General features: G+C 51.3%; 1 long non-coding RNA gene across 1 annotated transcript; it reads right to left on the reverse strand.

Annotated features, from left to right (window-relative positions):
* Positions 1 to 2056: 2056 nt before the first annotated feature.
* On the reverse strand, positions 2057 to 4742 carry LOC144332014 (uncharacterized). Its single transcript, XR_013399696.1, has 2 exons — positions 4647 to 4742; positions 2057 to 4432 (listed from the first exon to the last, which is right to left on the reverse strand). It is a non-coding gene; the product is annotated as an uncharacterized LOC144332014 (long non-coding RNA).
* Between the last annotated feature and the right edge of the window lie 4908 nt (positions 4743 to 9650).

Raw genomic sequence — 9650 nt, forward strand, 5'->3', positions numbered from 1 at the left:
TTGACTTTCCTACCTAAGGTGATTTGGGGCAGAGACAAGGGGGTGTTTCAGGAAGATGCTCTCAGGCAGGCTGCTTCTGAAGAAACCTTGGAAGCGCTTCTGGTGGCCTTTATCTATTCACTGCTTAAAACAAGGAATAAAACATCTGTGGCTAAAATTTAAAAAACTATGTTTCCCGCCCACCCTTCAGACCTGACAGAAGAGATTTTTAGAGTTTTAAGGGAACAACTTTTTCTGTACCCAAAAGGGCACAGTCGTGCAAAGGCCAATGTCACGTAAGTACCTGTTCCCCATCTGTAACATAACTTTCAGATACTGTTCCCACAGCTGGAATCAGTGCAACGTTTTGACTAAGGTATTGGAAAAGCCTATGAGCTCCTTATCATTTGAACATATGAGTAATGCAAAATTTAGACAGAATTTTATTTGAAAGAATTATTTACACAATTTTTAGTTAACTGATTTATATTGTGGTTATTTCAAACAATAAAAATCAGGTTGTTGTGTTTTAAGTTAGAAATATTTACAATAGCACATGATCTTGATTATTTCACATGATGAATTGAAGATTAAAGCAAAATAATTCATCTTAGGGAACTTTGTTACAGTTTCTGTTTCACTTTGTCTGATAATGACTTCAAACTGTTGTGCATATAGAGAGAACTCCTGATTAAAAAGACTTATTTTGCCTATTGCACTATGTTGCTTATTGTAACTTTTTAAGATCTAGAGGAACATACATTTAGTATCAGTTGGCCAAGTAAATGTTATGGAATCAGCTTCTGTGTTATGTGCGGAGCGTTGAAGGAACAGTGAAGACAAGACTGCTGCCCTCGCAGAGTCTGGGGGAGAAAATCTGATGGAGTGTGTCAGGGAACACACTGGGAACATCCCAGGGCACCAAAAGCACACACAGATGGAACACCTGCTTCAGACCGGGGGAGAGTCAGACAAGGAGAGGATGGAACACCTGCCTGAGACCGGGGGAGGGCCAGACAAGAAGAGGTATCAGGAGAAACGAGGAAAGTGGGAGAAAACCTGATGGAGTGTGGAAGGGAATATGCTGGGAGCATCCCAGGACGCCAAAAGCGCACACAGATGGAACACCTGCCTCAGACTGGGGCAGGGTCAGATAGGGAGAGGTGTCAGGAAAAACAAGGAAAGTTTGATCTGCAGGAATAGAAACACATTTGAGAAATCCACGGGGAATGAAAAGAGAATGGCTGAGCAGCAGCAGATTGTCAAGAAGGAAACCAAGAAGGAGCAGTCAAAGAGGTTGATGGAGAACCAGGAGAAAGAAGATGTCACTGAAGCCGAGGGAAGGAAAGTATTTCAACACTTCAGGAAAATAAAAATGACATGCTCTGTCTTAATCTTGCTGTTTTATGAGTCATATAGCCACATTCCAGGTTCTGAGAAGTCTAACACTAAAGATGTTTCTTTTAGTTTGCTTAACCCAGCATTTGCCAGAATAATCTGGGCTCAGTGTGAGTGTGTGTGTGTGTGTGCCTGTGTGTTCCATTAATATCTCACTGGGGCTAGTGCTCTATACAATATAATTTTTAAAACACTGGTTTTATCCATCTTATGTTCAGCTGCAGCAATACTTACAAAGGTCAACTTTGATCATGTGTTTAAGTTACTAAAGAAAACAAAACAAACTAATGAATAAAACTCACCCTGCAGTGACTCCTCATACCTTTACGATGGAGCCCACCTGGCTTGGCCTGGGTGCCTGTGCTGACCTGGCCTTGCTGTCTTCTGACTTCTGCTTTACCTCCTCTTTCCTCCTGGAGAAGGTAAAGGTGCTCTGAGTTTTGGCCTGTCTGGAACATGTGTCCTTCTCCTAAAAGGGACCATGTTTTCCTGAGTCCACTTTAATCTCTTTTAAGGGTATAGAACTTTCCTTAAAGCTTTTGGTCAGGTCTCACTCTCTCTGCCGTCTTCCTGCCACTTCTACAATGTACATACTTTACTGATACATTAATTATGTTCTACCAACCCAGGTTTTTTATTTATATGTCATTTTATATCATCATCTTTTTTTTCTTAGAGATGGCTCCAAAAGGGACACCATCCTTCTGCTTGAGAAGAGGAGGGAGAAGAGTAGGAAGGAATTTTTCTTTCATCCTGGATACCAGCTCAGCCACAGTAAGATAGTGCACTGATCAGGATCCTGAGGCCTCCTTTCCAGGTTCTGGCTCCTAGACATTCCTAGACACACGCTGGGCCAGAAGGAAACCTTCTGCCTTGAAGGAAAGGACCAAGTGCTGGCAGCATTTATCACCTGCAGACTTAAAAACCTTTGGGCTCTGAATGCCCAGCAGCCATACCCAGGTACTATGTCAAGGGCCTTGGATGACCCTCATCGACTTGTTAGATTTACCTGACACTCAGCACATTACCAGCTGTGGTGGCTAAAAGGCAAAATTCCTTCTTGGGAAAAGTAGAGAGAAAATTAAAGAGGACTTTGTTTGCCCCTTAGGTACTAGCAAGGCCAGAGGTGGCTAGAGCACCAAGCGAGCTTTCCGAATCCCTGATTCTAGGACTTGATTCTTGGTTGGCATGTATGAAGCTGCCCAGGGCCAGTAGGGAGCCCATTGCCCTAACAGCAAGTCTCAAGCCAAGCAGCATTTATCACAAGCTGACAAGAGGCTTTGGTCCTTGAGAGAACATTCGTGGTAGCCTGGCAGTACTCATTGTGGCCTGGGGTGGTGGTGGCTACTCTGCCTTTAGAAAAGGAAGGGAGGAATAGGAAGGACTAGGTCTTGTGGTTTGAGTGCCAGATCAGTTGCAATGCAATAGAATGTCAAGTGGATTTCTAAAATTTTTGACTCTACTCCCTGACCTGAATGGAACTTCTGGACCCAGCCAAGGACTGAGGAACCTCACTGTCTTAAAGGAAAGGACACAGGCCTGGCTGGCTTTGCCACCTGCTAATTGTAGAGACCAAAGGCCTTGAGTGAACATAGGCAGTCGTCAGAAAGCGCATGCAGCAGGACTTGAGCAAGACCTGGTGCTGTGCTAGCTTCAGGTCTGATCCAGGGCAGTCATAGTGGTGGTGGCCAGGGGTGCTTGTGTCTTTCTTATCCCAGCTTTAGGTGGCTTAGAACAGAAAGAAAGACTCTGCATCTTTGAGAGAAAATAAGGGTAGGGAACAAGAGTCTTTAGTAATCCAGAAAATTCTCCTGGATCTTGTTGAATGCTGTCAAGGTGGTACTTCTATGAGTCTGGAAGAATTACGGCATTATTGGGTATAAGGTGCCCCATAAAGCAGATGTGGCTTAGATCACAACACCCAAGTCTTTTCAAATATGTGAAAAGCCTTCCCAAGAAAGACAGTTACAAATAAGCCCAGACAGTGAAGACTAGAGTAAATGCTCACCTTTTCTCTTTTTTAATTTTATTTTTTTAAACCTCTCATATGGTGCTGCATGCCCAAAATTTTAATGTACAGACACTGAAGAACATCTACTAGCATCAACACTATCCAGGAAAACATGACCTCACCAAGTGAACTAAATAAGGCACCAGGGACAAATCCTGGAGAAAAAGAGATATGTGACTTTTCAGACAGAGAATTCAAAATAGCTGTATTTAAAAAAAAAAAAAAAGAAAGAAAGAAATTTAAGATAACAAAGTAAAGAAATTCCTAATTTTATCAACTAAACTCAACAAAGAGATTGAAATAGTTACAACAAATTAAGCAGAAATTCTGGAGCTGAAAAATGCAACTGGCATGCTGAAGTATGCAGTAGAGCCATTTAATAGCAGAGCGGATCAAGCAGAAGAAATAGTGAGCTTGAAGACAGGCTATTTGAAAATACATAGAAGAGACAAAAGAAAAAAAATAAAAACAATGAATCGTGTCTACAGGATCTAGAAAATAGCCTGACAAAGACAGATCTAAGAGTTACTGGTTTTAAAGAAGATGTAGAGAAAGAGGCACGGGTAGAAAAATTTATTCAAACGGATAATAACAGAGAACTTTCCAAACCTAGAGAAAGATATCCATATCCAACTACAAAAATGTTATAGAACATTAAGCAGATTTAACCCCAAAAAAGACTACTTCAAAGCATTCAATAATTGATCTTCCAAAAGTCAAAGAAAAAGAAAAGTTCTAAAGGAAGAAAGAGAAAAGAAACAAATAACATACAGGGGAGCTCCAACACGTCTGGCAGCAGACTTTGTAGTGGAAACCCTACCGGCCAGGAGAGAGAAGCAATAAATATTTAAAGTACTAAAGGAAACAAACTTTTACCTTAGAATAGCATATACTGCGAAAAAGTTCTTCAAATAAAAAGAATACTGACTTTTCCAGACAAACAAAAGCTGAAATATTTTATGAATACCATACCTGTCCTACAAGGAACGCTAGGGAGTACTTCAATCAGGAAGAAAAGGACATTCATGAGCCATAAATGATCACCTAAAGATAAAAAAAAAATCCTCATTGATAATAGTATACAAAACAAAACAGAATATTTTAACACTATAGCTGCGTGGTGTGTAAACTACTCTTATTCAAAGTAGGAATACTAAATAATATCCAACAAAAATAAATAACTACAACATTTCAAGACATAGCACAATAAATATAAATAGAAACAACCAAAAGTTAAAAAGTGAAGGGATGACCCCACCCTTCCTGAGCTGGCCCCGATGTGGTGGAAGTTCCGGAGCTCCGGAGCCAGGGGAAGGTCCGGAGTGTGGGCGGAAGGGAGGTCGCCCGGAGAGCTGAGAGCAGGAAGCCTGAGCAGGGTACAGGAGGCCTAAGGCGCCCTACAGCAACAGCAGGGCGGCGCCATATTGGTTCTGCGCGTGGCCTGGCCGCGGGCGACGCGGGACGCTCTAGGAGGCCGGCGGAAGACGCAGAGCGGCTGCCGGCGGTACTGGGGCGTGGAGGTAGACAGCTGCCCGGTGGCAAGGGCGAGCGGCTGGGGGGTCCGAGCCCCGCGGCCCCAGGGTGGCGGTGACGCCTGGAGTCCTGCGGGCGTGGCTGGGCCGGGCGCTTGGGGCAGCCGGGCGCCGCTGCTGGCGTCTACGCCGCACCACCCTGCAGGCGCCCGGTCTCCTCTGATCTCGTGAAGTTCAGCAGGGTCGGGCCTGGTTAGTACTTGGATGGGATTCCGCCTGGGAATAGCGGGTACCATAGGCTTTTAGCTTCCCGCTCCCTCCCTCTTTCCCCCTTTTGTCTCCGTGCTTCCCAACCGCCCCCGACTCTGCTCCCCCTTGTGCGTCCCTGCGCCCCAGCCGCAGCCCAGGACCTCCTCCTGAAGGTCGCCACTGCAGCACCGCCAGGCAGCAGCATCCCACCTCGTCCGACCCCGCGCAGCCCCACCAGGAGCCCGGCTCCAACCCGGGCGGGAGGGGATGGACCCCGAAGGGCGCAGGGGTGGGGTCCCTGAGGTCCCGGGTGTCTTCCCGCTCCCTGGACACCCAGGCAATTCAATTCATTCATCCAGCGGGCCGCAACCGTCCAACCCGGGGGAAGGGGCAGCGGGTCCCACAGACGCCAGCCAAGACCTGCGCTCCAGAACCCGTGGGCTGCTTTCCCGGGGGAAGGACATTGCCTTCGCCCGCCACGAGGAAATCCGTCCCGGTGCACCCGGTTTCCCGTTGCCACCGACTTCGTGTAAACTGCAGTCCCGAGGACACCAGAGAGACCCAGGCCTCGGTCTGTGGACACGGTCTGCGCCAAGGCTCCCGCCAGACGGACGGGCGCACTCTGTAAATCTTGGGGTCCACCGCAGCAAGACTACAGGGAGAAGAAAACAAAGGAAGGACCCTGTGAAACGCACCCCCAAAGCAACCAACGAATCCAAGAAAAAACACGTCTCAGGGCTCCGTTGATTTTCCCGCAAGGGGGGCCCTGCCCAAGCACCCTCCACCCTACCCCAGCCTGCTGAAAGGGACAGTGTCTACCTGAGCAGAGCCTCCTTCTCCAAGTCTCTGTCGCTGTTGCTCTCCAGCTTCCTCACCCTCTCCCTTTCTCTACTTCCCTCTCCACCTCTTGCTCTTCTGTCGCGCCCTCTCTTTCTCTCTCTCTCTCCATCACTGTCTCTCTGTCTCTCTATCACTGTCTCTCTCTCCCTGTGGTTCTGTCCATCCCTCTCTCCCTTTATCTCCTTCTGTAGCAGGAGGAGCTGCAGACAAGCATCCGCAGACTCAGGTCTCCAAAAACCGAGCTCCCCAAGTGAGCAATTCCTGTCCCTCTTAAGGGCTTATAACTCTAAGGGGGGGTCTGTGTGAGAGGGTCCTGATCCATTGAGGAAGCAGGGGTAACGTGACTGGGGGCTGCATGCACCAGTAATTAGATCGGAACAAAACAGGACAGGGATTTTCACAATGCTTTTCTATACAATGTCTGTAATCTATAGATAACATAACCGGTTAGGTCAGGGGTCCATCTTTAACTACCAGGCCCAGGGTGTGGCGCCCAGCTATCTGCCTGTGGATTTCGTTTCTGTGTTTTAGTTATCACTTCTTCTTTCTTTGGAGGCAGAAATTGGGCATAAGACAATATGAAGGGTGGCCTCTTCCCTTACTTCAAGCTATCTGTGTCTGTGTCTTTGTGTGTCCGTGTGTGTTCTTGTATGCCCGTGTGTGCGTGCCCACGCGCGTGCGCCTGTGTGTATCTGTGTGTGTCGGGGTGGGTTTGCTCCTGGTGGTGGGGTGTGTCTGGGTGTCCGTCAGCCCCTCTCTCCCAGAATCAGGCTGCCGGGGCTCTAGTGCCAGCGGGGGGCAAAGCAGAGCCTTTCCGCTGTGTTGACCACTGGCAGGTCCTCATCAGGACAAGCTGCAATGGTGTGGGCTTTGGGAGAAAAAGGGCCTGCGGGACTGGGCCGGCTGTTCGCCCCTGGGCAGCCGTGGAGGCTCTGGGTGGGTGGGGCAAGAGAGGGCCTTGCAGGAGGGTCGGCGAGGGAACCAAAACAATTTTTCCGCGGCAAGTCGGAGGACCGTAGGGGATCCCAGGACCGTGAGCTCTGGGCCTTGAGGTCTCGGAGCACACCCGGTCCTGAGCCGGCCCATGTGTTGGAAGCTCAGGGGCTCCAGAGCCAGGAAAGGCGTGGAGCGTCTGCGAAAAGGGAGGCCACCTGGTGTGCCTGGAGCCTGGGCAGCGGATTGAGGCCTCTGGCTCTCCCACGCAGCAGCGCGTGGTCTGGCTGCAGGCGAGGGGGTTGGGGTGGCTCTGGGAGGCTGGCCGAAGACGCTGTGCAGCGCTGCTGCCGGAGGTGCTGGGGCCCAGGATCTGAGCCCTGAGGTCCCGAGGTGGCGGTGATGTCTGGAGTGGAGCAGGCTTGACTGGGCCGGGCTCTTGTGACAGCCAGGCGCCACTGCCAGTCTTTATAGCCATACCACCCTGAACGCAGGGGATCTCGACTGATCTTGGAAGCTAAGCAGGGTCGGGCCTAGTTAGTACTTGACCCCCTGGGAATACTGGGTGCTATAGGCTTTGGCTCCCCGCCCCTTCCCTCTTTCCCCCTTTTGTCACCATGTTTCCCAACCGCCCCCGACTCTACTCCCACTTTTAGGCAGGCCTGCGCTGCAGAAGCACGGGCTGCTTTCCATGAGGGAATGACAGTGCCTTCGTCAGCCACCAGGAAAACAGTTCCTCTGCACTTGGATTTTCGTTGCCACGGACTTCGTGTACAATACAATGTCGAGGACACGAGAGAGACCGAGGTCTAGTGCCCTGTGAGCACGCTCTGAGTCATGGCTCCCGCCAGACCCACAGGCGCACTCTACAAATCTCAGAGCCTACTGCATCAAGAAGCCAGAAAGGAGCAAACAAAGGAAGGACCCTATGAAACGCACCCCCAAAGTAACCAACCCATCCCAGAAAAAAGAGGTCTCAGGGCTCCGTTGGTTTTCCCGCGTGGGTGGCCCTGCCCCCCTGTTCTAGCCTGGCCCAAGCACCCTCCACCCTACCCTGGCCTGCTCAAAGGGGCGCTGTCTAACTGAGCAGAGCCTTCCTCTCCAAGGCTCTGTGGCTCTCGCGGTCCAGCTCCCTCAACCTCTCTCTTTCTCTTCTTCCCCTTCCACCTCTGGCTCTTCTGTCACCTTCTCTCCCTCTCTCCCCGCCCTCTCTGTCTCAATCTCTGTCTCTCTCCCTTTGTTTCTATCTCTCCATCCCTCTCTCCCTTGCTCTCCTTAAAGCTGTCTCTTTGTGTGTGTGTGCCCGCGCGCGTGTGCCCGTGTATATCTGTGTGTCGGGGTGGGTTTGCTCGTGGTGGGGGTGAGGTGCGTCTGGGAAAGAGGTGATCCCCTCTTTCCCAGGATCAGGCTGCGGGGGCTCTAGTGCCACCGCGGGACAAAGCAGAGTCTTCCCACCCAGTTGACCAGGGGCCGGGTCTTCATCGGGACAAGCGACAATGGTGTGGAGGTTGTGAGAAAAAGGGCCCGCGGGGCTGGGCCGACTGTTTGCCCCTGAGCAGCCCTGGAGGCTCTGGGTGGGTGGGGCAAGAGGGGGCCTTTCAGGAGGGACGACAAGGGAACCAAAACAATTTTTCCGCGGCAAGTCGGAGGACCGGAGGGGATCCCAGGACCGTGGGCCCTGAACCCTGACTCCTCGGAGCACACGCGGTCCTGAGCCGGCCCGATGTGTTGGAAGATCGGGAGCTGGAGATCCGGGGAAGGCCTGGGGCGTCTGAGAAAGGGAGGCCGCCTGGAGAGTCCAGAGCCCTGTCAGGGGATGGAGGCCTCTGGCGGTCCCGTGCGTGGTCTGGTCTGGGCGACGGCGGGACATTCTGGAAGGTGGGTGGAAAGCACAGCGCGGCGACAGGTGGTGCTTGGGCGGAAAGGGGGAGAGCTGCCTGGCCTCGGGCGAGCGGTTCCGGGGTGCCTGAGCCTCGCGGCCCAGGGTTGGTGAGGACGCCTGGAATCAGGCGGGCATAGCTGGACCAGGCTCTTGGACCAGCCAAGGCGCCACTGCCATGGTCTACGGCCATACCACCCTGAACACCAGAGAGACCCCGACCTCGGCCCACGCCACTCCTCCCGCCACAGGGATGGGGGCACTCTACAAATCTCAGGGCCCACAGAACCAAGAGGCCAGGGAGGAGCCAACAAAGGAATGATGCTACGAAACACACGCCAAAGCCACCAACCAACCCAAGTAAAAACAGGCCTCAGGGCTCCCTTGGTCCTCCCGCGTGGGCGGCCCTGCCCTCTGTTCTAGCCCGGCCCAAGAACCCTCCACCGTACCCTGCTCAAAGGGGCCTTGTCTACCAGAGCAGAGCCTCCCTCTCCAAGTCTCTGTTGCTCTCGCTCTCCAGCTCCCTCACCTCTCTCTCTCCTTCCCTCTCCACTTTTCCCTCTCTCTCTCTCTTTCTCTCTCTCTCTCTCTCTCTCTCTCTCTCTCTCTCTCGCTGGCTCTCTCTCTCTCTCAATCTCCCCCACCTCCGTCCCTCTCTCTATCGCTGTTTCTCTCTCTCCTTCCATTTATATCTCTCCACCCCTCTGTCCCTTGCTCTCCTTCAAGCTGTCTGTGTCTTTGTGTGTCTGTGTGTTTGGAATGGGTTTGCTCGTGATTGTGGTGGGGTGTGTCTGGATGTCCGTCAGTACCTTTGTCCCGGGTTTAAGCTGCCGACTCTATTGCCAGCGCGTGGGTGTCACAGTTGCCGTGATAGTCTCACACACGCAGA

Source organism: Macaca mulatta, chromosome 10 (genome assembly GCF_049350105.2).
Source record: "Macaca mulatta isolate MMU2019108-1 chromosome 10, T2T-MMU8v2.0, whole genome shotgun sequence".
Lineage (NCBI taxonomy): Eukaryota > Metazoa > Chordata > Mammalia > Primates > Cercopithecidae > Macaca > Macaca mulatta.